The 27,168-nt window shown below is 37.7% G+C and overlaps 1 pseudogene; it reads right to left on the bottom strand.

The window, feature by feature from the left end:
* Positions 1-1,573: 1,573 nt before the first annotated feature.
* On the bottom strand, positions 1,574-26,679 carry LOC121737531 (annotated as a pseudogene).
* Positions 26,680-27,168: the final 489 nt, after the last annotated feature.

Genomic DNA, 27,168 nt, shown 5'->3' with positions numbered 1-27,168 from the left:
TTAACGACAAGGACATTTTAACACCCACACCGGTTTCCTCCCTAAACCAGTTAAATACAAGGTGTAACAAAACTATCCCATCATCGTCACCTTGATGAGTGGCAGTCTTCCACTGTGCGTTTCTCGCGTAACTTTCTGCCGCGCACTGTAAAACTCTGAAACAAACTGTCACCGGCAGTATTTCCGGACCTATACGACATGCAAACCTTCAAGAAGAGAGCGTATTCCCTCTTAAAAGGCCGGCAACGCACCTGCAGCTCTTCTGATGTTGCGGGTGTCAATGGGCGACGGTAGTCGCTTTCCATCAGGCGACCCGTTTGCTCGTTTGCCCCCTTATTTATTTAAAAAAAAACTAAGTGATATTTAAGGGTATGTATGTGCCCCTTGTAGAGACTTAACTGTGAAAGAAGCAGAGCTGAAAGCGCAATTTTTTCGTGATTTGTATGCGTCAAGCGCCCATTTAAGATTTTTTTCCATACAAAGGTGAAGAAAGTTACTCCTTCAACGCTGTTACTTTCACAGTGAACTCTATATAGGGGACCTATACAGTATACACACCCTTTTTTTATGGGGAAACCTTTTATGGGTGCCCCGGGTTGGGGATGTGCCTCTGTTAAGCTGAAGCACCCCGGGGGTATGTGGGACTCCCGACGTCGGGCTTACCCAACCACCTGCGGTTTGCCTTCAGCCGTATACGAAAGGAAATTCTGGATCTGTCTAACACAGGACTCCCTCCACGACCGGCCGGTCTACCTCAAGGGACCGGACTTCCACCAAAGTTAGGGAACGCTTCAGCAAACTGAAGCATTCCCCTCGGCGCCGGGACTAGCTCCGGCCAGGTTCCTGCCCCGCCGGACGTTATTGAAGGTTCGCATAGCGACGCCTCCGCACTCCCGTCCTACGCCGGCGGAGCGGAACGGAGGATGGATCATCCTCTCTATTCCACTCCGCGGTCTCTTTCTGCGAAAGGATAGTTTCAGAGAAAGAGGCCGCCGCCAGTCAGGCCTCATCGCTCTCGAGCATGCAGCGTACAGCGTACAGCATGCAGCGTAAAATCAAAATGGTTAAGTTTTGGAGAAGGAATCAGCGGACAACGAATCGAAGATTTTCTGTTCTTTTATTAGAACTTTTGTCGTGTTGTCTCTATCGCGCTCTGCGGTGGGAGACTTGAGATTGGTGAGACAGCAATACATTTTCAAATACCTATTTTCAATTTCTCTCGGCCCTGGTGTATCCTCTTAATTCCCACAACGCGACGCGTACATGCATAATTCTAAAGTATGGATTTAACATACATATTTGTATGACATCGAACACGTAATAATAATTGAAGTATGTCAATTAATTACTTTAGAAATGCATCTTAACGTTGCGGTAAATTTTGACAATACTCAAAGGCGCCTGTGCACAATAGACCATGCTGGCTACAAGCAATCGCCATTTTCTAGACGTGGTTAAATGGTGTATGATGGGGGACGATTTCCAGGCGTGGCGCGCAATGACGTGGCCTGCAGCAGTGGGCCATCGCCATTGTGTACTTTAGGATTAAAATATAAATTTAAAATATCTTAATATTTTATTGTCAGTCTTAATGTCCCTCGTCGATCCACATTTCGGTGGAGGATGGTTGGTAGTCGTGGTCGATCACGCGGCTTCGGATCAGCTCCTTGTACACGAATGCCGACTTCTTGGGGGTGCGGGTTCGCTCGGGCGAGTCGAAGTCCACATCGTACAGGCCGAAACGTTCTCTGAAAAAAAAATGGCAATAAATTTTATGAATACAGTTCGACAAGGCTTTATTTGAACGTGGGTGACATTGACGGGAGCGCTGCTGGTAAAGAAGAACTGCCAAACACATGTCAAAAATGACGTTTTTGTATGATAGAAGCGTTTAGTTCCTTTTGCCATGTTCAAATAAAGCCTTGTCGAACTGTAGACACTGTGAAGGCTGCTACATGGACTTGAAGTTTAATTATTGATATCTCACAATTGAGGTTGTTTGAAATCTATTTGCCACTAGGTGCCGCTATGTAGCCGTAGGCATAGCATTAGAACGTATTTTAACGTATTAGAACGTAGTATTTTGATATCGTTGGCCGTAGGGTCTATAGTCTATACTCTATTGTGTCCAACTGCTGTCATATGTCACGATATATAGCTGTCATGTGTCACGATAATATTAGACACGATAGACGGCACCTGTAGTGCTAGCACGGCGACCAGCGGAAATGCGAAAGTATGGACAAACTGTGGAAATAAACCTAAGGTGCCGTTCCGATCTTTTTTACTTCCGAATAATTCAATTAAAAAGTCACTTTATGACAGACTATAGTTCTAAAAATTCAAATAATATCCTACATTATGACATATACTATAGTGTGTCATAAAGTGGCATTTTAATTGAATTTTTCGGAACGAAAAAAGATCGGAACGGCACCTTAGGTTTATTTCCACAGTTTGTCCATACTTTCGCATTTCCGCTGGTCGCCGTGCTAACACTACCTACTGGTGGCAAAAAGAATTTCAAACACTTTAGCAATATGATTGACTCCAAAACAGGAACAAGCTTACAAAACGTAAAGATTTGTCCAAATTATTTGCTACTATAACTTGCTTCCATCTGTTTTTGAAGCTGAGTTCTCCCAAAGGATCTAAATTCTAGAATCTAGGTCATGTATTACCTAAACTTTCTTCTTGTTATGTATGTATTGTATTATTTCTTTCGCAAATCTACCCATTTAAAATCCTTCTTCCTTATCAAATCGCAACATATTGTATGATCAAGTGCCATTTTGGTAAAATAATAAATAATAATAATCGGTACCACATCGGTTTCGGTGACGGTGGCTGGTTTCATTGAAACCAGGCCGGGTACGCAGGAGTAATTTTATTGTGCCCAAGTGTGTGCGCAGTACACAAGAGCACTCTCTATTCCTTTACACTTATAACCCAGTGGGACGGGAGATACGACTGGCGAGAGATCAGGCTCTGGACCGACTTTTTACATGCCCATCCGATGCATGGATCTTCTTACTTGTCAGACAATCAGGTGATTATCTAAGGGCTAACCAAACTTGGAACATGCAACTTGGAACTTGGAACATGTTTCCAACGCGGGATTCGAACCCACGACCTCCGAATTCGAGAGCGACGCTCTAACCACCTGACCACGGAGGCATCAAAAATTTGGTAAAATACTTCTCCCTTACCCAATTATTTAAAAATCTACATACGAGTATCCAGACAGCCATTCGAAGTTATCCATCAGACTCCAGGCCATGTAACCCTTAACATTGATACCAGCGTCGATAGCGTCCAGGATATCCTCCCATGCTGCACGATAGTACTTGATCCTGTCATCATCATCAGCTCCAGCGTCAGGGGAGGTAGACCAGCCGTTCTCCGTTATGAAGATGAGGGGATTGTCGTAGCGTTCAGCAACTTGGGACAGCGAGTTGAAAAGGCTTTTGGGTGAGAACTGCAAAATTGTTTAAAGGTTAATGGATAATATTATGTGAAAACTTATTTAGAGGCGTTGTGTACTTGGGATGAGGTGGGTAATAACTAATAATGTTTAACTCGCGTTGAAAATTTGTAAGGCGAAGGGAGAGTGGAGTCCGATAGCGTAGAAATATTCCCCTCTTCTTTTACGTCTCGGTAAAATTGCCTGGTTCCTGATGTTTCTTTTCCACTGTCGATAGCATTCCCTCTCATCTGTTTCTAGGGTGTTTGAAAACGTATAATACGCAAAATACGTCAATTCAGAGTTCAGACCGCGACGCGTAGATGCATTTCTAAATTTGTGTGAATTTGATAGACTTTAACTGAGTGAGACGTCATGCAAATCTGTCAATTCAATACAAATTTAGAAATGCATCTACGCGTCGCGTTGCGGTCTGAATTGACCCTAAGAAGTTTGTAATGAACTGTAGTCAGCAGTATTTCCACAACTAGGACCTATCATTCGAGAGCGTTTTTTAAAGACCGACAGCATGTATCATAATAATTTTCTTTATAGCTCTTTGGCTTTGCTTTTTCTATGACTCTATCTTTTGCACAAAAAATATCTCTTTTTCCCTTTAACTTACCTTAAGCCACGACGAGTGCGCTATTTCCCATTCAGGAGGGGTATACACGCCAACATCAATATCATCCAGATATGATGGCACAGGATGCACCAGCTTGTAGTCCTTGCCAGACGCGTAGTTTCCAGTGTAATGGTTAATGCCGAAGAAGTCTGAAGTTCCACGAACGAATGCCTTCTCCTCTTCAGTGAATTCGGGAAGCCTGGATTTGGAGTAGCCCTGTTCAGCGCTCTTTCGAGCTACCACTTCGGCGAATTCCTTCGGAAATCCACCCTCTTTTGAGAATATTGGCTCAGTGTATAGCATCCACTGAAAACGAAGGGAATATTATTTTTTTAGTACCTAAGTTGAGATAGTGATTATTGTCAAGAGACAGACTCTTGACAATAATCACTATATCAACTTTATTTATTTATTTATCCCAAATTACATTAAAATTGAAAGGTTTTAATGTATATAGTAGCTGCTTTTTTGGATATAGATTACTAAAACGCAAGATCTAAAGACCCGTCACTAGATTAAGAGAAAGAAATTGGTCCAAGTATAGGAACTTGCCTTCTCAACACGCTTATGAAAATACGAGCTTTTGCCCGTGGCTTCACTCGCGTTAAGAAGTATTATCATATAGAAACTTTCATCCCCTATTTGAATCAGTCAGTCAGTCACCTTTGAGTTTTATATATATATATATAGATTGATATATAGATAGATTCTAGTCACATAACATATTCGGCTCACATAAGATACATTGGAAATGATACCTACTAATATACTCAACAAATAAAGTACCCAAGTGTGATTGGAGAATAGAAACTTACATCACCCTGTCTCTTAATTTCAGCAGCGAAAACATCCTCATCAGAATCAGTCAGAGCGCTAATCCACTTGACTTCGGTGGTAATCCCAACCATCCCTTTCTGAGCTTCCTTGAATTCATTGACGTATAGATGATACGCTCTAGCATGAGCCATAACTAAGTTCTTTGCACAGATATATGTTCCAACATCTGTCATATTCAGAGCTGGTGCTTTTGACACGTATCCATACCCCTGGTAGCAAATCTGATATGGCTCATTAAAAGTTATCCAATTTTTCACTCTATCTCCAAAAGCATTGAATACGACTCGCGCGTAATCTTCAAACCAATCTGCCAGCTTAGGGTTACTGAAACCACCCAAATCCTGCAGCTTTTGGGGTAAATCCCAATGGTACATGGTGACAACTGGAGTGATGTTATATTTTAGTAGCTCATTGATATAATTATTGTAGAATTCTACCCCGGATTGGCTGATTGCGTTTGGGAAGCCGTTGGGTAGGATTCTCGGCCAGGCTATCGAGAATCTGTAGGTATCACAGCCCAACTCTCTGAGCATTTCCACGTCTCTCTTGTAGAGCTCGTAGGAATTCGTAGCGATGTCTCCATTGCTTCTGTCGGATATCATCGCAGGGTTTGTGTGCACCAGATAGTCCCATATGCTCTCGGATTTGTCTGTAACATGGAAAATAACTTTATATACCGTCGCCTAGCTTAACCGAAATCGCACAGAAGTCATAATATATTTTGCTACATAAAGATCATCAATCTTTGATTTGCAGCGATGGTAAACAGCAATACGCAATTAAAACATATAAGATGATAATGTGGATATGTAACATTTTATAACTTAAGGACAATGACACAATATTTTCCCATTATAATTTGAGCAAACCTTGTAACTTACCTACTTTATCACCTGACTTATATCTGGCTATACAAAAAATCCACATTTTTTTTCAATCATTTTTCCCGGTCTAAAAGCCTCCTTTCATGCAAATAAACGAAAATTTTAAAATTGCTAGTTAGTAGTTACTCACTTCATCCACTTACGTTAATTGATATTTTACTTGGCTTGAAATCGACGTGTCGCGTCTCTTTACATCTCTGATGGGGGGGGGGGGGGGGGGGGACAAGAATGGCCAGACTAGGCAGACTCTTATTCTTTCGAATTGCTCCCGATAAGTATTTCCCCCTGCGCCCCAGAGATGTTTTCCAATGTAGTAAAAAAAAACTACAGCCGAACATATTACCTTCTCCTTTTTGGAAGCCAGTTAAAAAACAATTGTGCAGTTATTAGCTCGCACAGGGCGCAAAAAAGGCTATTTACGGCACTGTCTAGGAAACCGCGCCATATTGCTTACATGGACAACGTTCGGTCCAGTATGAGGATAGTCTACTGCAACCACTATTACTGTGACAACTGGCCGTATCGATTATAAAAATACCCTCAATTGTATTGATTTATTTTTTCTTTGTTTACGTTATTTTATAATTTTAACAGATTGTAATCTTTCTTCTTAGCTCTTCTTAGCTAGTTTACTACATTGTTTGTATCTCTTGACTTCATTGTCTTTCTCATGTAAGTGAATTTATGTAAATTCTTATGAGAATAAATGTCTTAAAACCTAACGTTCTAGTGACGTCACTCACGTAGTATTGCGGCCGCTGTATTACGGCGCCGCTTTTAGAGGAAACCAGAGCTTAAGCGTTCACACCTGTAGCTCTACCGTGAGTTTAAAGCTATAGTATTTATCGATACTCGATACCGACTACGTAAATATTTAGTATGGCGATTTTAGTTCCGCAAGCGACCGCTAGAGGCGCTGTAAAATTTGCCATACTAAAAATTTACGTAGTCGGTATCGAGTATCGATAAATACTATAGCTTTAAACCACTGACCTCCATTATACAAGATGGAGATCAGGTCTTTAAACTCATGGTAGAGCTACTGATTCCTGTGAAACCGTGGTTTGATCCGCTCGAGCCGGCTGTGCCGAAGCTTTGCTCTACACGTCTACACCGTTTATAACTTCGATCAAATATTTCTGGTTTACAACTACCACTCTTATGTTCATATTTAAACTTACCATCAACGTCCCAAGCGCCTTCGATCTGGTAAGCAGCAGTCGCAGTTCCAAACATGAAGTCATCTGGGAATCGTCTTTTGTCCGCTATAGTACCACCGAGTATCGTACAGCTAAAAATTGCAGTCTTGTTAGGACGGACACAAAAATTGCAGTCATTCAACTTTCATTTTAAGTAACTTTCATTTTTAACCCCCGACAAAAAAGAGGGGTGTTATAAGTTTGATGTGTCTGTCTGTCGGTCTGTCTGTCTGTCTGTCTGTCTGTCTGTCTGTCTGTCTGTCTGTCTGTCTGTCTGTCTGTCTGTCTGTCTGTGGCATCGTAGCATCCAAACGGGTGGACCGATTTTGATCTAGTTTTTTTTGTTTGAAAGCTGACTTAATTGAGAGTGTTCTTAGCTATAGTTCATCATCATCAGCCTGCTCCGTGCTGAAAAATCGCGGTTCATCTGGTTCGTGAAGGGCCGATTAGCAACTTGCAGTAGTTTGGTGGGCTTTATTGCATTCTAGTTCGTGACATTTATGAATATTTACACATTAATGGAAAGTTGACTTGGTGCTGCAGCATCACTTGGTAATTAATAGGATACCCAACTCCTCACCAACTTAGAGCAATGGTTTAGTGTTTGGGCTCATTTTAATTGCGACAACTAGTAAGACGTAAATAACCAATAAATTTTTGCATGCTGCTGCAGCAGCATCACCTGGATTATATAGAAGCCGAGTTCCATATGAACCCAAACCTCAAATTGACGGCTTCATCCAAAAAGAACATTCCTAGATGGTATTCATTGGGATATAATATGACCCTGTTGATAGGAATTACTCAGCACTATAACCAACACAAGTTTAAAAAGCATGAAATAAAATTAAATTAAAAAATTAAAAAAAAACCCCCGCCAAACAACTTTAAAAAGTAATGAAATAATATATTTTACTGACTTTAAGTTTAAAATATAATTCCTAAGTGTAAAGTGATATTTTAGTCCATAATTGTTGTCAAGGTGTGTCGGGGGACCGCTTATTATAGTTTATGGGTCAGTTCACAGCAAACCGAATCGAGACAATCAGTGACATGGCGATACAAATGCAAAAGACACTGTTGGCGGTCCCCCGACACACCGTGACAACAATTGTGGACTAAAATATCACTTTACACCTAGGAATTATATTTTAAACTTAAAGTCAGTAAAATATATTATTTCATTACTTTTTAAAGTTGTTTGGCGGGGGTTTTTTTTAATTTTTTAATTTAATTTTTACAAATAAAGACATCAATGACAAATAAAGACAACGTCTGTCTTTGTCTGATAGGTTTGAAAAGTCTCTTGACAGACGAACAACATTGTTTAGTTATACGTGGGAGAGCCATGCTTCGGCATGAATGGGCCGGCTATACCACGTTCTCACAGAAAACCGGCGTGAAACAGCGCTTCCGCTGTGTTTCGCCGAGCGAGTCAGTTCACCGGAGGCCCAATCCTCTACCCTATACCCTTCCCTACCCTCCCCTATTTCCTTCCCATCCCTACCCTCCCCTATGACCCTATTCCCTCTTAATAGGCCGGCAACGCACCTGCAGCTCTTCTGATGCTGCGAGTGTCCATGGGCGACGGAAGTTGCTTTCCATCAGGTGACCCGTTTGCTCGTTTGCCCCCTTATTTCATAAAAAAAAAGCTATTGCTATTACCTATTGGTAACGCTTGTAAGCGCAGTGTAATCTTTTTATTAGCCAAAGAGAACTATTATTTAAACTGACGAAGATTAAAATGAGTGTTATAAATCATGATGCTCTAAGTCACAAGCCTTGCCAAAATCAATCACAAACGGCGTGCATCCGCTGATTGCCATAACACAAGTATTTAGCTAGCATGGGATTAGACGACGTGAAATTTACCTGCTTTGTTTTTATGAATATTATTAGTTTAAGAAGTAAATAACTTACCATAGCAATAGCATGAACATCTTCATCTCTCAAGTCTCAACACACACCGCACAGTTTGATCTTCAAAATTTATCTGATATATATAATTCTTATACTTATTATTTTGTTATGATATGACTGAAGTATTTTTCAAGTTTAGCTTAACATTGTAGGCAGAACAGATAAGTTTAGACGCAGGTGCAATTCTTTCTTGATAAAGACTTACAGCGATACCTATATTTTGCAACTGTATATTTTTCCTGACAATGACTTACATTATTGATTGTTCTTTTTGACGATTATAATTCTATTGATTGTGTAGGGATTTTGTTTTTCTTCTTTAGGTTTGATCACCTTTTTATATTTCTTTCATAATATACACCAAAAGTGTCAAGTCTTGATAATTTGTAGGTATACTTTTCAGGCATTTAGCAATAATATGTTGTAACTACTTAAAATGTTGTCACTTACTGATGTTATATTAATAATTATTAATTACAATTTGTGTATTAATTAAGCGAATGTATTATGCAATGTGGTCTAAATGTTATCATGTCTGATAAATTTTGACTTGTCCTTAGCCCGTTTGAAAACATAATATTTGTTACTTAATAGATAACTTCAGACGCGAGACGCCCGCCCGAGGACGCAAGAATAATAAGAACTATAACAATATAATATTTAAAACAGTTAAGGGCAATAATGGTACCCTGAGGTACTGTTTAAACAAAATATCACCTTGTTCCAAAACACAAGTACAAGATATTAGCAAAAAAATAAAGTATTCATAAAATGTTAACGCCTACTCAAAAATAAAAGCAATACATCTCTTAACCGGTCGTATTTTCTAAAGTTAGGATATCAAACGCTTTCGAGAAAACTAAAAAGACTTAAAACATTTAAGAAAACCCCCCAAGCGATTGACTATGATTATAGCTATGGAATACATCAGCTTTAAAAAAACACTATTAGATTCGGTTTATGGGTTAAGGGTATATGATAGCAGATACACACAGACACGTCAAACTAACAACCCTCTATTTTCTCCGGACCTCCAAAGACCGCAAAACAGTTGTCGCACCGATCTACAATCCACCGCACTAGTTCAAAAGTAACAAAAGAATATCTGCAATATGCTCTCTTTAATATCATAGAAACGGCCTTGCCTCACGGCCTTTACTATTTCTATTGTCCATTGGCTTTTAACTATCTTATCATGCCCTTCTCTAAAACACTTCTTAACAAGCATCTCGGATTGTAATAAGCCTTGGATAAGTGGCATAAGATCTTACAACATATTAACAGTGTCAGCGGCCCTAGGGCGTCGCCAGGGGCGTTAGCCAGGGGTCTTGTTTAGGCATCATTTGATATAAAATAATTAATATTAACAATATGGTGGACATTTTAGTTGATTAATTAGGTTTTAGTCTGGTTGGTACTTGTCACTGTGCTGTATGTCAAATCATCACTAAAATGTACTGTGACTATGAGTAATGAATAACGAATTTAACAAAACAGTACTAATTCTACTGTCTTCTAGTTTTTTGCTTTATGACTTATATAAATATTCTTTGTTCGATGCAATTTCCCATCAAACAGCAAAAAATTTTATCCTAAGGGCCTGTTTCACCACTTCCTGAAATGTGCCGGATAGGCTATCTACCACTTAACTTGACAAATAGAGTATGGAGAATCTGTCAAAAAGTTGTGGATAGCCTATCCGGCACCTTATCAGGAAGTGGTGAAACAGGCACTAAGCCCGAAAAAAATTTTTTCATTGAAATCAGACTTTTCTTGAAATACAATTTTGTAGTTAGACAGAAAATATTAATCGAACAAGGAATTTATCTGCATAATATGTACAAAATGTTAAATGTAGTGTTTTAGTGTTAGTGTTAGTTTTAGTATATTAAGTAATTGTATGTATGTTAGTCTATAAGGTCATATGGGCCAAGATGCCTGAGTTAAATAAATAAATAAAATAAATAAAAAAAAATGGGACATCGAGATGTACTAACGTTTAATTAAAAACAAAAACTCTCACTTAAACGATTTATTAATCTAATGTCCTTCATCTATCCACATAGTCATGTTATCAGGAGCATACTCTGGGTCCACTCGCCTGGTGCGTATAAGTTCTTTGTATACAAAAGCCGACTTCTTTGGGACGCGAGATTTGTCAGGACTTGTGAAATCCACCTCGTAGAAACCGAATCTTTCTCTGTAAAAAGATGAGAAATTAATAATGGTATTTTAAAAAGATAAAACCGACTTCAAATTGTACGTAATTAAGAATAAGAATTCCCTATCTCAAAAACTACTGAACCGATTTTGATGAAACTTGCAGTGTTCCCTAAGTTGAAGTTTGAACAATACAGTACAATAAAAAAAGAATCACTTGAATCGGACTTGTAGTCCCGGAGATATGCGTGGCCAAGCATAAAAACATGTAACATACATACATACATACATACATACATACATACATACATACATACATACATACATACATACATACATACATACATACATACATACATACATACATACATACATACATACATACATACATACCTACATACCGTCGATAACGTCGAACAAAACTTCTTGTTTACTGTCTGTGCTGGTGCTGCCTCTAACGTGACAACATTGCAGTAATATAATATCCTATTCCATCGGACAGTTTTGATCGTGTTCAAATCGTACTAAAAAGCACAATGTTATTCTCATTTTTGTCAGACAAACATGAACAAATGTTATCAAAATCGCTATAGTTACATAGCAGTTATATCGTATCACTTGCACTCATGTTATATGCAAAAACTTTTTTTCAACATTTGATTTTAACACCAACTTTACTTACGTATAACCTGACATCCATTCGAAGTTGTCCATCAGAGTCCAGGCCATGTAGCCTCTAACATCATAGCCCATCTCTAAGGCATCAAGGAGGCTCTCCCAGGCTGCCCTATAATACTTTATCCTCTGGTCATCATCCAAGCCCACATCTGGTGATGTTGGCCAGCCGTTCTCTGTGATGAAGATGGGTGGGTTATCGTAGGTTTTGGACACATGAGCTATGACGTGGAAGAGGCTGTTCGGAGCTAGCTGAAAGAGAAGTTGAAAAACTGCCTTTATAATTTTTAATTTAGAAGAACAAATTCCGATACAAAACTTAAGTTTAGTCAGGATAAAATCATTGACTGTTTTTCTCAAGTCAAACACAAACTAAAAGTGTCTAAACACACTATGCCGAATTTCCGCGGCGGAAGTTCGGCTTGTTTCGCCTGCAATGTATTTTAAATTAAGTACCGATGACACACCATGCCGAAATTCCGTCGCGTTTTATCGTTTGACATTCCTGACGTAATCATGTGGAATTTCCGCCGCAGAACTTCGGCATGGTGTGTTTAGACACTAAATCTCAAAACCGTAAAAAGATGCTTAAACCCAAATTTTCTGGCAGTGAGCGGGCTGTTGATGATGAACTAATGCCAAGAGGTAAGAACGCTCTCGGCTTTCAGAAGCTTATTACGATTGGGTATCGGCTCAAGAGATCAAGGTAAAAGGACTTTTGCTTGAATCTTACCGCCATAAAATCAGAAGCCTTCTCCCATTCCTCGGGCATACAGAACCCGACACCCACGTCATCAAAGTACGACGTCTCCGGAAACTCTACCACACACTCGCTGGCTGATACCATCCAGCCGGAATAGTGGTTAATGCCGAAGAAGTCAGCAGTACCAAGAGTGGATTTTCTCTCCTCATCAGTAAATTCCGGCAGACGAGACCTCGGATAGCCCTGCTGAGCGCTTCTGTCTGCTACTCTTTCAGCAAACTCTTTGGGATAGCCACCTTCCTTGGAAAATATTGGATGCGAGTATATACCGACCTGAAATGTTTTTAAGAAAGATTAGTTTACAACATGAAGCTAAACAAATACTCCTTAGACTGAGTTGCACCAGAGGCGTGGGTAAAGTTAAAGTTATGGTTATAGTTAAGGTAAATTGAACTTTAACTTTACCCTTAACTTTGCCCGGAGAAATTGACAGATGACAGCTGATCCAACAAGGTTATACATGCGCGTGGGCGGGGGCGCTGCTGGTAAAGGAAAACTGTCAAAATTGCGGTTTTTGTATGATGACAGCGTTAGTTTCTTTTTTCGCCACATGCATTTAAAACCTTGTCGAGCTCTATGGTTATAGTTAAATATGGCGTCTTGATGGCGTCCATTTTTAACTTTAGCCAAAGATTTGACATTTTGCACTGTCGTCAAAATTAAAGTTACAGTTAAAGTTAAAGTTAGTTGGTGCAATCCAGTCTTAATTGATCCACATTACGATCAATATGGATATTTATTATTTATTATTAGAAGCTATCAATACTGCTCTTAAATTATTTCATCGAGCAGTATTGCTAGTCTTTCTAGAAATATTTCTTTATTTGCTTACGTTAAAATTACTAGCCTTCGAATCTTATAAACTATTTTAAATGAGGCATATAGAAAATACCTCTAGAAGGACATAGAAATCATGTAGACGTATAGTATAAGGAAAATGCAGCTGAAATAGCCCTAAAACACACCTCACCCTGTAACGCGAGTTCCGCAGCAAAGGCATCCTCTTCGGACTCTGAAAGCGGACTGTACCACGTTATCTGGACGGTTATTCCAATGACACCACCTTGAGAACTCCTGAATTCATCGTTATATACATGGTAGGCTCTCGCATGGGCTAAAACTAGATGTTTAGCGCAGTAGTAGGTTCCAACATCAGTAACATTCAGTCTTGGTGCCAGCCAATCTGTGCCATATCCGAAATAGCAGATCTGGGACGGTTCGTTGAACGTAATCCAATGCTTCACTCTATCCCCGAATAGGTCGAAAGCTATCCTTGAATAATCCTCAAACCAATCAGCCATCATTGGGCTACTGAATCCTCCCAAATCTTGAAGATTCTTCGGCAGATCCCAATGGTATAATGTCACTACGGGTGTTATGTTATACTTTAGCAGTTCATCGATGTAGCCATTGTAGAAATCCACTCCAGCTTGATTGATTCTATTTGAGAAACCGTTGGGCAATATCCTAGTCCAGGAGAGAGACATTCTGTATACATCTACGCCGAGTTCTCTTAGCATTTCCACGTCTCTCTTATAGTTGTTGTAGGAATCAGTTGCTATATCAGCATTGGAGCCGTCTGCTACGGCTTCAGGATATGTGTGGACAACGTGGTCCCAAATGCTTGCTGATTTGCCTGGAACGTTAAAAGATATATTGTTATTTTTATCGTTCATATGAAAAAACATTACGTTGTTCACTCGTTATTGTAACTTTATGAATGCAAAGGGTACAGGATCCTTGAATTTTAAAAAGCTTCCCCAAAGACCCATCTATACATCTATACATACATACATATAAATAAAATTGGAGTATATAGGGTACAGACACCAAAACAACATTTTTTACAATTTTTGTCTGTATGTCTGTCTGTTTGTTTGTTCCGGATAATTTCTGAAATGGCTGGAGCAATTTTGACGGGACTTTTTAGGCACATAGCTGATGTAGTAAGGAATAATTTAGGCTACTTTTTAACCGACTTCCGAAAAGGAGAAGGATATATTATTTCATTTTTTTATAAAAAAGTTGTTTTTTTTTCTCTTTTTTATTATCTTTGTTATCACATTTTGCTGACGCGGACGAAGTCGCGGGCGACAGCTAGTTTTATGAATAAAGTTTGATGTATGTAGGTACCATATTAGACTAATCGAACAATTTTAAACTTTCGCGTTGCATTATAATTAAACTTTTTAATCGAGACTTAACGCTACAGTAAAAAGTAATTAATATTTGTCTCTGAGTGCGTTAGAGACTTACTTACTAAAGTAGGTTTTTTTTTCTGTTTGAATTTTTATTTATAAATAGCAAAATACCATAGCTGACAAAATAAATTGCTACTTATAAACATATATTATAATGTCGTTTTATTACGTGAGATTTGCCGAGACCCCCCCCCCCCCCTCACGTTGGGGAGAGGGGGGGCCCTCTCCCCAACGTGAGATAAGATGAGATTTGACTCGACCCCCCACCCCCAAGACACCTCACGTAATTTGTGGACGCCCCCTAAGCAAACGATTCCCGAGGGATATTAGCAAAGTAGTTGTTGATTTGAACAACTAAGATCTTCGTCTTATAGGATTATCCATTCAAGATTCATACTTATCTCAACGTCATGATAAAGAACTATAATAATCCTATCTACATTGTAAGTTATCTGTTACCTAGAAAGACCTAACCCATTTTCCTCATAAAAGTTTTATCTGTGTTAGAAAAAATAATAAGTAGGTACATGCAATGCATTTTTTTAACGCGTCTAATATAATATTTTTACTCTGTTGCCAGCAACTTCATTTACAGCAAGAATGATTACATTTTCATGGATATTAATTATTATCTTCATACTAAACCAGACACACGTCTTTCACATTTGTTACATTAAGGGCCAACCCACACGTACCTACCACAACTGTGTGACACCACCACAACCACACCACGTGATTGGGCCGCGTACATTTCGTATTGTAAATGAAGTATGAACTGAGCTATTCACACCGGCGGTGGTAGGCAACATAGTTTCTTCGTTCGACTTTCAAAAAGTGTATCATGATACCCATTTTTAATAAAAACATATTTTATTTTATTTATTTTACACGTAAACTAAAAAGGCTTGGAAACTGGACTAAAAAGGCCCTTTTAATGTATTGTATTCTGTGACACTGGTGTGATACCGACCACATCACAACCACAAGCGAACTAGTGTCCGACCACATCGCAACCACAACCTTTCGTCGATGCAATGACAGTGCGCGCACACCGCCCGCGGTCTTCCCCCCATCCGTATCAATCAAAATGTCAACGTGGTTGCGTTGTCGCCAGTAGTTGCGATGTGGTTACGTACGAACGTCAATGATACCGTATCATTATTACTAAATGCAAAGTTTTATACTTTGTGCCACAAAGTATAAAACTTTGCAATAGATCAAGTTATGCTAATGAAAGATTTTCTAATATTATGTCCATTACACTAAATAATGATACGGTATCATTGACGTTCGTACGTAACCACATCGCAACTACTGGCAACAACGCAACCACGTCGACATTTTGTCGGTACCACAACGCAACTACAAAAAGCTTTATCCTTTTTTTGGACTCTTATAATTATTATCTTCATATGAAACCAGACACACGTCTTTCACATTAATTGTTACATTAAGGGAGAACCCACACGTACCACAACCACACGACCACCACAACCATACCACAACCACACCACGTGATTGGGCCGCGTATATTTCGTATTGTAATTTTTAAATGAAGTAGGAACTAGGCTATTCACACCGGTGGTAGGCAACGTAGTTTCTTCGTTCGACTTTCAAAAAGTGTATCATGATATCCATTACCCATTTTGAATAAAAATATATAAGCACTAGATGTCCCGCGCGGCGTCGCCCGCGTAAATTAGGAATTTTACGGAAACCGTACATTTTCCCATAAAAATAGCTCTTATGTCCCTACTCCCTTCACTTGGTCTACTCTATATCTGTGCCAAATATTGCCATAAAAATTGCTCCAGTAGTTCGTAATTTCTAATATTTCCCCCGTTTTTCCCACATTTTCCTGAGTTTCTTCGGTCGTATTAGTCTTAGCCTATAGTCTTAGTTCTTACTCGATAAATGAGCTATCTAACACTGAAATAAGTTTTTAAATCGGATCTGTAGTTCCTCCGATTCCGTTCAAGCAAACATACTCTTCAGGTTTATAATATTAGGTAGGTATAGATTTTTTTAAATTATCGCTTGACAAACTCGAGTCTCGATCTAAAAGACTATGAAAAGTACTTACCAATAACATGGTATAATATGGTAGTGATGATGATGACGATGTTGATGATGAATGTAATTTGCATAGAAGCATATGCTTTCCGTTCTTAAAACAACGCCGAAACTCCCAAACTTGTATCTATAAAGAATCAGGAGTTCTCTCAGCACCTTCCGAACCACGGTATACCAGGTATACCTCGGTTCAAAATCTTACTTCTTGGTAGCATATGCTTAGAATACTTCTCACGAAACCGAAGTCACCACATATTTCCCTATAATTTTTGAGGAGTTCCCTCGTTTACTTATGGATCCTTCATCAGATCACCACTTTTGTGAATATAATACCGAATTGGGATGATACCCTATATTTATGATGATACCCAAAAGAAAAATTTTGAAAATCGGTTAACAAACGACGGAGTAATCGTTGAACATAAGAAAACGAACATAACACCTCCCCCATTTTGAAAGTCGGTTAAAATTGTAGCCTATGTGTTATTATGATGTTTAAGCTATATTATTGTAAAGTTTCATTAAAATCCGTTCAGTAGTTTTTGCGTGAAAGAGTAACAAACATCCATACATCTACATATACATCCATGCATCTATACATCTGTGGGATAATGTGTGGCGACGCTAAAGGAAGATCTTCCGACCGAGCGAGGTGTTATGCTCGGTCAGGCCGAAGCCCACGTGATACATTTCAGCTGTCGTATACCGACGCGCTCAGAAAACTTCGATAGCGCGATGCAGGAATATTAGGCGATTTGTGGGTACCGCCACACATCCAAAATTTTTCTCACCTTTTAAACCTTCCCTAGACCTCCACGAATAATTCAAGACCAAGATAAGATAAATCCGTTCAGCCGTTCTCGAGTTTTAGCGAGACTAACCAACAGCAATTGATTTTTATATATATAGACTAGATGTCCCGCGCGGCTTCGCCCGCGTAAATTAGGAATGTTACAGAAACCGTACATTTTCCCATAAAAAATATTTCCCCCGTTTTTCCCACATTTTCCTGAGTTTCTTCGGTCGTATTAGTCTTAGCGTGATAATATAATATAGCCTATAGTCTTACTCGATAAATGATCTATCTAACACTGAGATAAGTTTTTAAATCGGACCTGTAGTTCCTGAGATTGACGCGTTCAAGCAAATATACTCTTCAGGTTTATAATATTAGGTAGGTATAGATTTTTTTTAACTATCGCTTGACAAACTCGAGTCTCGATCTAAAAGAATATGAAATGGTATAATATGGTAGTGATGATGATGATGATGAATGTAATTTGCATAGTAGCATATGCTTTCTGTTCTTAAAACAACGTCGAAACTCCCAAACTTGTATCTATAAAGAATCAGGAGTTCTCTCAGCACCTCCCGAACCACGGTATACCAGGTATATCTCGGTGCAAAATCTTACTTGTTGGTAGCATATGTTTAGAATACTTCTCACGAAACCGAAGTCACCACATGTTTCCCTATAAGTTTTGAGGAGTTCCCTCGATTACTTACGGATACTTCATCAGATCACCACTTCATTTATGTACTATGTATTTTGAGACTATGCAATTTTGTCGCGTTCGCGATTCACTTTCACTTTTGTTGAGTTTCAGAACGCGATATTAGGTCCTCCAACGCGCACGCGAATTTGAACTTTATGCAGCGGTAATAAATTACAAATTGACTCTCCATTTTATTTAGAAAACGTTTGTATGGGAAATAGAAAAATGCTGTTTTGAGGATTTTCCCGGCAATTATTCGAATTTTTCTCACCTTTTAAACCTTCCCTAGACCTCCACGAATAATTCAAGACCAAGATAAGATAAATCCGTTCAGCCGTTCTCGAGTTTTAGCGAGACTAACGAACAGCAATTGATTTTTATATATATAGATGTTTTTTTTTTTACTTATTTTACACGTACCACAATTTGCAGTCGTTGCCGACCACTGGACTAGTATGTATTGTTTTCTGTGACACTGGTGTGATACCGACCACATCACAACCACAAGCGAACTACTGTCCGACCACATCGCAACCACAACGTTGCGTCGATGCAATGACAGGCCGCGCTCTTCCCCCCCTCCGTTTCATTGACTAACCACCAGTGTTGCCAGATGGTCTCGGCAACATCCCCCTGAACTTATTTGATTTCCTCCAGAAATACCCTATTTTGGCCCTATCTTGGTCGAAAACCCCCTAAATCTAGCTAAATCTAGGGGGAAATCCCGATATTTTGCCTCTATTTTGCTGATCTGGCAACACTGCTAACCACATCGCAACTACTGGCGACAACGCAACCACGACGACATTTTGTCGGTACCACTACGCAACTACACGACGACATATTTTTGTCATTGCGACGTGGTGTGGTTGTGGTACGTGTGGGTGGTTGGCCCTAATATACCTAGTATGAATTTTCTTTCATTGTTACGTTTATTCAGTAAATAGATTCCCGTGGGATAATTATTTTATGCAAAGAAATACTTAACATCGACATCCCAAGCGCCTTCGATCTGATACGCCGAAGTCGACACCCCAAATACGAAGTCATCTGGAAACCTCCTGTGATCCTCAGCTCTGACACTGGCCAAAAACAGACTGAAAAAAGAAAAATAATAAATATCAGGTATTATTACGAATCTGTTAATGTTATAAGTACTCGATTTACACTCGTGCGCGAGCCACGAGGCGAGCCGCGAGACGCGCCGCGAGCCCTGATATGAGTGTAAACTCGAGTTCGCGGCCCGTCTCGCGGCGCGGCTCGCGGCTCGCAGGGCTCGCGTCGGGACGCGGGAGCGGTTTCCAAAGGAGCTCGAGGGGGACGCGAGTGTTTACACTCGCGCTTCGACGCGAGCTGCGAGACGGGCCACGAGCCGAGCCACGAGACGCGAGTATAAATCTCGTATTAGCGTTTTCGACATCTAGAACTGCCCCAGGGTAGGGCAGGCAGGGCAGTCAGAATGGATACGGAAATAGCCGAACAAAACCGATGATTCTCGAAGCACTTGGACTTAGCACTACTTACTACTTAGTCTGAGTCATAAAGTTAATATACCTAACGGATTACGGAATAGAGAAACAAAGGCCTGAGCAAGAGAGATGTCACTATCAGTAACACTGCGTGGTAAAAAGAGACGTGTGAACAGCAGAACTCTTTTTTTTTTTTTGACGTCCTGTCGGCACGTTATCATGTTCAATCATGCTTGTGTAAGTGTATACTGTACACGGAGCTAATACAAAGAGGAGCTGGCCTAAGCAACTGTGCACTGTGATTTTCAACTAGGTCCTGACGTCATCATTGTGGGCGGGGCTTAAGTCAGTACACTTTCGGCGTTTGTCAGGTGCACACGTAACGAGACTCCCAATAAATTGGTGTTTTCTGCCTTTTTAACAAGGAAAGGATGAAGTATTGTGTTTTACAATGTTGAAAACACTCAGACAGACGTTCTGATAATATAAATACCATCACATTTCATTTGGGAATAATTTTAAATGTAATTTAAATATAAAAGTTCTAGAACATTTCAGCTTTCAGCGTTAATTATACTACTTGACACTAGGTGGCCAAACCTTTGAAAGATAATACAGACGTAAATGCGTATAATTTTGCATAAGTTTATTACAATAATCATACTTTAATACTGAAAACCGTTATACACTTAGTCTTAAACACATTTAATAGCTAAAACCGTGATTATATAGCTTTTATTATGATATTACTTATAAACCGCCATCTGTCGTCACCTATGATAACTATTTGAAACGTAAAAAATATCCAGGGCCGTAGTACGTCCCATAATATTCAAGACAAAATGACATCTAGTGTAAGATAGTTGAACTACGTAGTGACATCAACATCAACCTAAGCTAGTAGTTTGGCTTTTAGCCGATAGATGAAATATTGAGAAGTGGGCGGAGCTTGACACCCCCTCACCCCGCAAATTGTCACGCGTCGTTTCATATGGAAACTTGATTACAACACCTCTTAGTATTAGCTCCGTGATACTGTATACGCGCACATATTTTTACACACAGATGTAAACCAATTTCGGTTTCCTTTGACAGCTCGAGATTGTTGCTCTATTCCGCTAGGTATATTAACTTTATGGTCCGAGAAGTAATTTAATCTTCGGCTATTTTCGTATGGACCATTCGGTCTGCATTACTTATGCCGAAAACGCTATATAAATTAATAATGTGCAGTAGAAGCAGAATATAAAGTCTATCGCACAGATAGAGTGCATCCAATCGAGCGTAATTTTGTGAGTTGTGAGTCGCAGAATTTCTGCCGCGTAAATATCTTGTCATACAAATCAGGACTCACAAAATTAAGCTCGTCATTAATATCTGCATTCATACCGAATTGCAGCTTTGTAGGTCTTATAGTCTCTGAGTAAAACCGCGGACACACAGACGGACAGACAGACGGACAGACAGACGGACAGACAGACAGACGGACAGACAGACAGACGGACAGATTTACAGACGGACAGACGGACGGACCGAAACTACAAGGGTTCCTTGTTGACTACGGAACCCTAAAAACCACAGTCGAACATAGAACCTCCTCCTTTTTGGAAGTTGGTTAAAAATCAACATCATCTATCACGATTGGAGGTAAACCTTTTGTGCGGTTAATCGGACAAACAAAATCAAATTCAGAAATGACTCACGAATCACTATTTGAATGTCAAACGCCCCATAATTTCCAAAAAAGTATCATATTATTATTGTTCGCTTAAGTATTTTATATGGGCAATTATAAAGTCAAAGCCTGTAAATTATCCATACTTCCATGATCACTATCATGATGCTATCATGCTACCACTATCACACAGCACACACCATAATATTATTATTAGGTAGTATAAAATAAAGTCGCTTTTTTAGGGTTTCGTAGTCAACAAGGAACCCTTATAGTTTCGGTCTGTCCGTCCGTCTGTCCGTCTGTCCGTCTGTCCGTCTGTCCGTCTGTCCGTCTGTCCGTCTGTCCGTCTGTCCGTCTGTCCGTCTGTCTGTCTGTCTGTCTGTCTGTCTGTCTGTCTGTCTGTCTGTGCGCGGTTTTGTTTAGAGACTATAGGACCTACAAAGCTGTAATTTGGCATGAATGCACATACATATTAATGATGCCCAAAAAGGTTCATGAAATCTTAAAAAAATATTTTTGTGGTTTCTAATGTGATTGATACAGATTAGCATAATAGATATTTTAGAGGATTTATTTATTAATTATTATTATTTTTTTTTATTCATTTAAGTATTATTTTTTATTTATTCTCAACAGTGATGTCGTAAATAATTACATTTTTTCCTGCTTACATTGCAAACGCAGGCTGAACCCTACGATATTTATCAAAATATTGTACTAAGTATTGTACACAACGAAAAAGTCAACAGAAAACTCCGCCATGGTATATTATGTCTACCCAATGATATTCTATGTTACTAACGTAACTAGATTGGAAGTTTACGGTAGCAACGCGTTGCCACTTCGAAGATGCCTGCAGGCATATCTCACATACATAATGACATAACGAATATATGACTTGACATTGTCTTTTGAACAAAAAAGTGGTTACGCATTTCTGAGAATCTTTTGTAAGACATTGCTACTCTAGTATTTTAGAAACTCATTGTGTCTACCTATGGTATATAGGTACCGTGACGCCGCGTTAAAGTAAAAAAACCATGTTGGATATGTTTTAGATTGCTTGTTTTCTATGAGAAACCGGCCAAGCCTCTCATAGAAAACAAGCAATGGAACAGCAAAAAATGGAAAGGGTGTAAGTGACAAAATGGTTTTTGTCGCGTAATTTAAAAACCATAAATGGACGATTCCGCTAGAGACGACCCTCAACACGAATTTTTAAAGTATAGCATTTGTTACATTTTTTTATTGAATTATAAATTAAAAGATGTATATATTTACTAGCAAAAGAACTTTTATGAGTAAAAATTGTAATTTAAATAATTTAGAGCATTTTGAAGTGATATCATCTAACGGCGCAAGAAAAACTGCTTATGCCACACATGATCATTTTTACTCTAAATCACTATCTCGAAGTTGAATTTCATTACATAATATTGACTGTTTAACATAAGTTTCTATTTCGGTGCAAAAAAACAACAATTTTGAAATAGTTTTCAAACATTATTAAAGGAAAATTGCCATGGTTGCACCCGCGATAAAAAAGGTACAAAAGTTTAGTTTTCTCGCTAAAATATGTTGTTAATAATTTAAAACTTTGTGAAAGTAAGGAGAAATGTGAGGGAAATTAGAATTAATCATTGGAACAAATTATTTTATTATTTTTAATAAATACAAAACCTTTAAAGTGGTTGCACCCGCGATCGAAGCAGTACAATTGGAAATGCAACAAATTATTTTTTGACTATTGTAGTTATTTTCGTCTTATTTCATATTATTAAGGTAAACAATAACGTTAGATTATATTTGTTATTAATACTTTACATGTAATTACAAGTTTTATACAAATTTCAATAGAGTCAAATCGTGTTTTATATTTTTCGAAATATTTCATTGACAGATATTTTAAAATGATGATTTATATTCTTTTATTTTTAAATATTTTAGAAGAAATGCTACAAATGACAGGAAAAATCATAAATATTTAATAATTTTCTTTGAAAAAAATATTTTTACTTATAATTCTCCCCTATTCTTTTAAATTATAAATATTAATTTTGAATCAAAGGTGTGCTGTAGTTCGGTTTTATAACAATACATCAAAAAAGGTTTGCTTAAGTTACATTATTTAATTGTTTTTAGTAATTTAGATGATTTCTTTTCTCAGATCGATAAATGACTGATAATTAAAAAATAATAAAATTTTAAATAGTATTATTACAATTTACTAATAATATTATGTATTGCATATCAAAAATGTAGAAATTAGTCGCAGACTTATGAATAAATTCAATTTCTTTAGACTCGTTGCGCCCGCGATATTCTGATGTTGCACCCGCGATCGTGAAAATTGTTAATAATTCCTAGTACTTTTATTTATTGTTAATAATTTCTTTGTCTTATACACTTTTGAAATATGGGTTAATAAATTACTAAAAGTTCCACAATTAGCAGTATTCTCAAATGAACTCGTCCGAGTTCTTAATAGAGGACCAATTTGGTTGCACCCGCGATAGTACTTCAAACATGTTTTGTGGCTTTTCTTAGATTTAATTTTAGTTTTCATTTACAATTTATGATTGAACTAGTTAAAATGTATCCCTTCAAAAGATAATTTATTAATAAATGTGTTTTATTTTGTCAGTAGGATGCTTTAAGTGCGTCAAAATGTTGCACCCGCGATAATGGAATCGCCCAAATACATTTCATATAATCTATGGGCAAATTAAAGTGTATGCTTGAACCAATTTATGTATTGGAAGCTTAAATCACTCTCCTCTGTTGGCAAAATAGGAATCCCTTTTTTTACAGAGGTCTTTTTGATTGATTATTCTGTGTTATAAAAGTTGACCAATGGGGATTGTCCATTTTTTTTTAATTTTGCTCATTACAAAAGCATTTCGAGGAATAAGGTCAGTGATCGTTTTTCTGTATATAAACGAAAAAAATACCCATTAGTTACTTATATTTTTGAACAAATATGTTTAACCTTAGTTTGACCTTCAATGGCGTTAAATTAGCAATAAATTCGATCAACATTACGTTTCGAACTTTTGGTAAGCTTCTCGTATCAGCTTACACATAATGAGAACTTGCATTTGAGGAACCAGCCATTATAAATAAGATTGAAAGGAAATTTAAAACATACTGCAGAGGTCAGTTGGCCGCCGATGATGACGTCAGAGCGAAACTTTAAAAATTTATTGAGAAAAAACTAGCCAATGAATTTCAAAATTATTTAATTTATATTCTTAAAATACCCTATTTTAACGAAAAAAAATATAAAAAGTACATGTGATTTTTTTTGGACAATGCCCATTGTGTTAATAATGTTATGCTATGGGTAATTCAATGACAAAGACATGATGAATACTGACAATGAACTTTAATTTCAGTCATTGCTGAGAAAGATCGACATCGCTACAGCCAAATTATCAAGGCGTCGCCTTAATATGGATATCCCACAATAACAGTAATTTTTTGTCATTTACTTTTTACGACAAAATATAATTTTCGAAGCGATTTTAACCAATACAGCATTAATTCTTATTCAGTTAAACACGTATATATTGCTGATTTAATATAGATCTATATATGGCCCCTTACAGTATGATATTATGATTTAAATGAATATTTTCGAAGATATTATTACTGATTTAAAAATTGCGGGCCGTAGCGTTTGCGGCGGGTACCATGAAGCTAAGGCGGTACCGAACTACCGACTACCGGCCAATGCTAATAAAAACTAAACTTACATTTTAACCAAAACTAATAAAAGTGGTCAAGTGCGAATCGGACTCGCGCACGAAGGGTTCCGTACCGTTATTAAGGCGAGGCTAAACCCCAATTTGTTATTCCGTGACTCCCGGTTTACCTAGTTCCAATATAATAACGAAGTGTTAAAAAATATGAGATATAAAGCACAATATTTAAAATAGCTTAAACCATAAACATTTTAATAAAACGTAATACTTTGGCTGTATTAATTTACAAACTCACCTCCGAAAAAACTCTATTTCATCGAAATATAAGTATTAACTAGGATAATTATACATTTTATTTGAATAAATTGTTAGTAAATCTATATTAAAATCTCTTTCACCGAACAATTTTGTTTCTTATATTTATTTCCAAAGCGAAAGTTGGCAAAAATTGTGTTTTTAGTATGGGAATATTTAATTTAAGTATTTTTATATTATTATTAAATTATTAAAGTACAAAATATATAATTAAGAATATTAAGTATTGTGAAATGTGAGTAGATATTTCAAGCGCCTACCTGCAACCGTTATTAATTACGAGCAAAAAAGGCCAAAATAATCGGCCAAGTGCGAGTCTGACTCGCGTATCCCATACAAAAGACACAATTTTATTTTATTTAAATTATTTTTTTATTTTATGTAAATATTATTATTAATTATTGAAGTGCACATCTAATTAAGGCTTTTATGAAAATTTCAAGTACCTACCTGTTACCATTTTTGATATCGAGCAAAAATTATTTTGTTTTTAGTATTTGTTGTTATAGCGGCAACAGATATACACAATCTGTGAAAAATTTTAAAATTTGAGCTATAGCTGTTCTTGAGATACAGCCTAGAGACAGACAGACAGACGGACAGACAATAAAGTCTTAGTAATAGGGTCCCGTTTTTACCCTTTGGGTACGGAACCCTAAAAATCACGTTTGTTGTTACATGGGAGCCCCGCTTAAATAATTAGTATTCATTTTATTTTGTTTTCAGTATTTGTTGTTATAGCGGCAATAGAAATAGGTACACAATCTGTGAAAATTTCAGAAGTAAGTATAGCAATAGCGGTTCTTGAGTTATAGCCAGGACACAGACGGACAGATGGACAGACGGACAGACAGTTCCGTACCCAAAGGGTAAAAACGGGACCCTATTAGGCTATTACTGAGACTTCGATGTCTCAGTAATAGGGTCCCGTTTTTACCCTTTGGGTACGGAACCCTAAAAATGATGACAGGACACTAAGAACTTAGAAGACATTGAACCCTTTATATTTTATAATTTAAGTGTCACTTACTTTAATTCGAGCAGTGTAATAAAAATCTATGAACACTATGGTTTCTCTACATAAAAATGTAATGTTTTTTTTTTTTAATTTAGAACAACGTAAAATGTTTAAAAATAAATGTACAGACCTGCATATTATGAAGATCATCTCGGAGATATCCTTAGCCTAATAAGACACCTAAAGGACTGAATGTAATACAATACTGCATTTAATCTTTCCGACTCTCCAGATAAAGATAAATACTCGACCATACAATGTATTGAAGAAGAAGAAGAGTTTATGTAGTCCTTGATAATTTAAAGAGTTATGAGTCATGAGTTCATGACATAGTCTAGATTAGTAGATAGATAGAATATTAACGTGATCCCATAATATTATTATCAATTCTAACTAACTTGAACAAGGCCATTTAAATTATAAAATAAACGCCTTAATAGTAAAAATAGCAAAGTCATTTATGAAGTGATTTACTTTTAACTAGGCATTAATACAAAACGTCTATCACGAGTATATCACGAGATAAAAGGGTAACTTATTGAACTTAGTGAACTCGGTGTCTAATAAATTAGGTATCTTGATTTTATTGTCTAGCATCATGATAACAATATTATTATTTAGTTAGTTGAGAGTTGTGAGTTGTGACAACTGACACCGTGACACGTCACTTTTCGCTCAGTAGAAATTA

The sequence above is a fragment of the Aricia agestis genome, chromosome 21 (assembly GCF_905147365.1).
Source record: "Aricia agestis chromosome 21, ilAriAges1.1, whole genome shotgun sequence".
Lineage (NCBI taxonomy): Eukaryota > Metazoa > Arthropoda > Insecta > Lepidoptera > Lycaenidae > Aricia > Aricia agestis.
The sequence above is the reverse complement of the archived record's forward strand: the minus strand, read 5'-3'. Positions and strand labels throughout refer to the sequence as shown.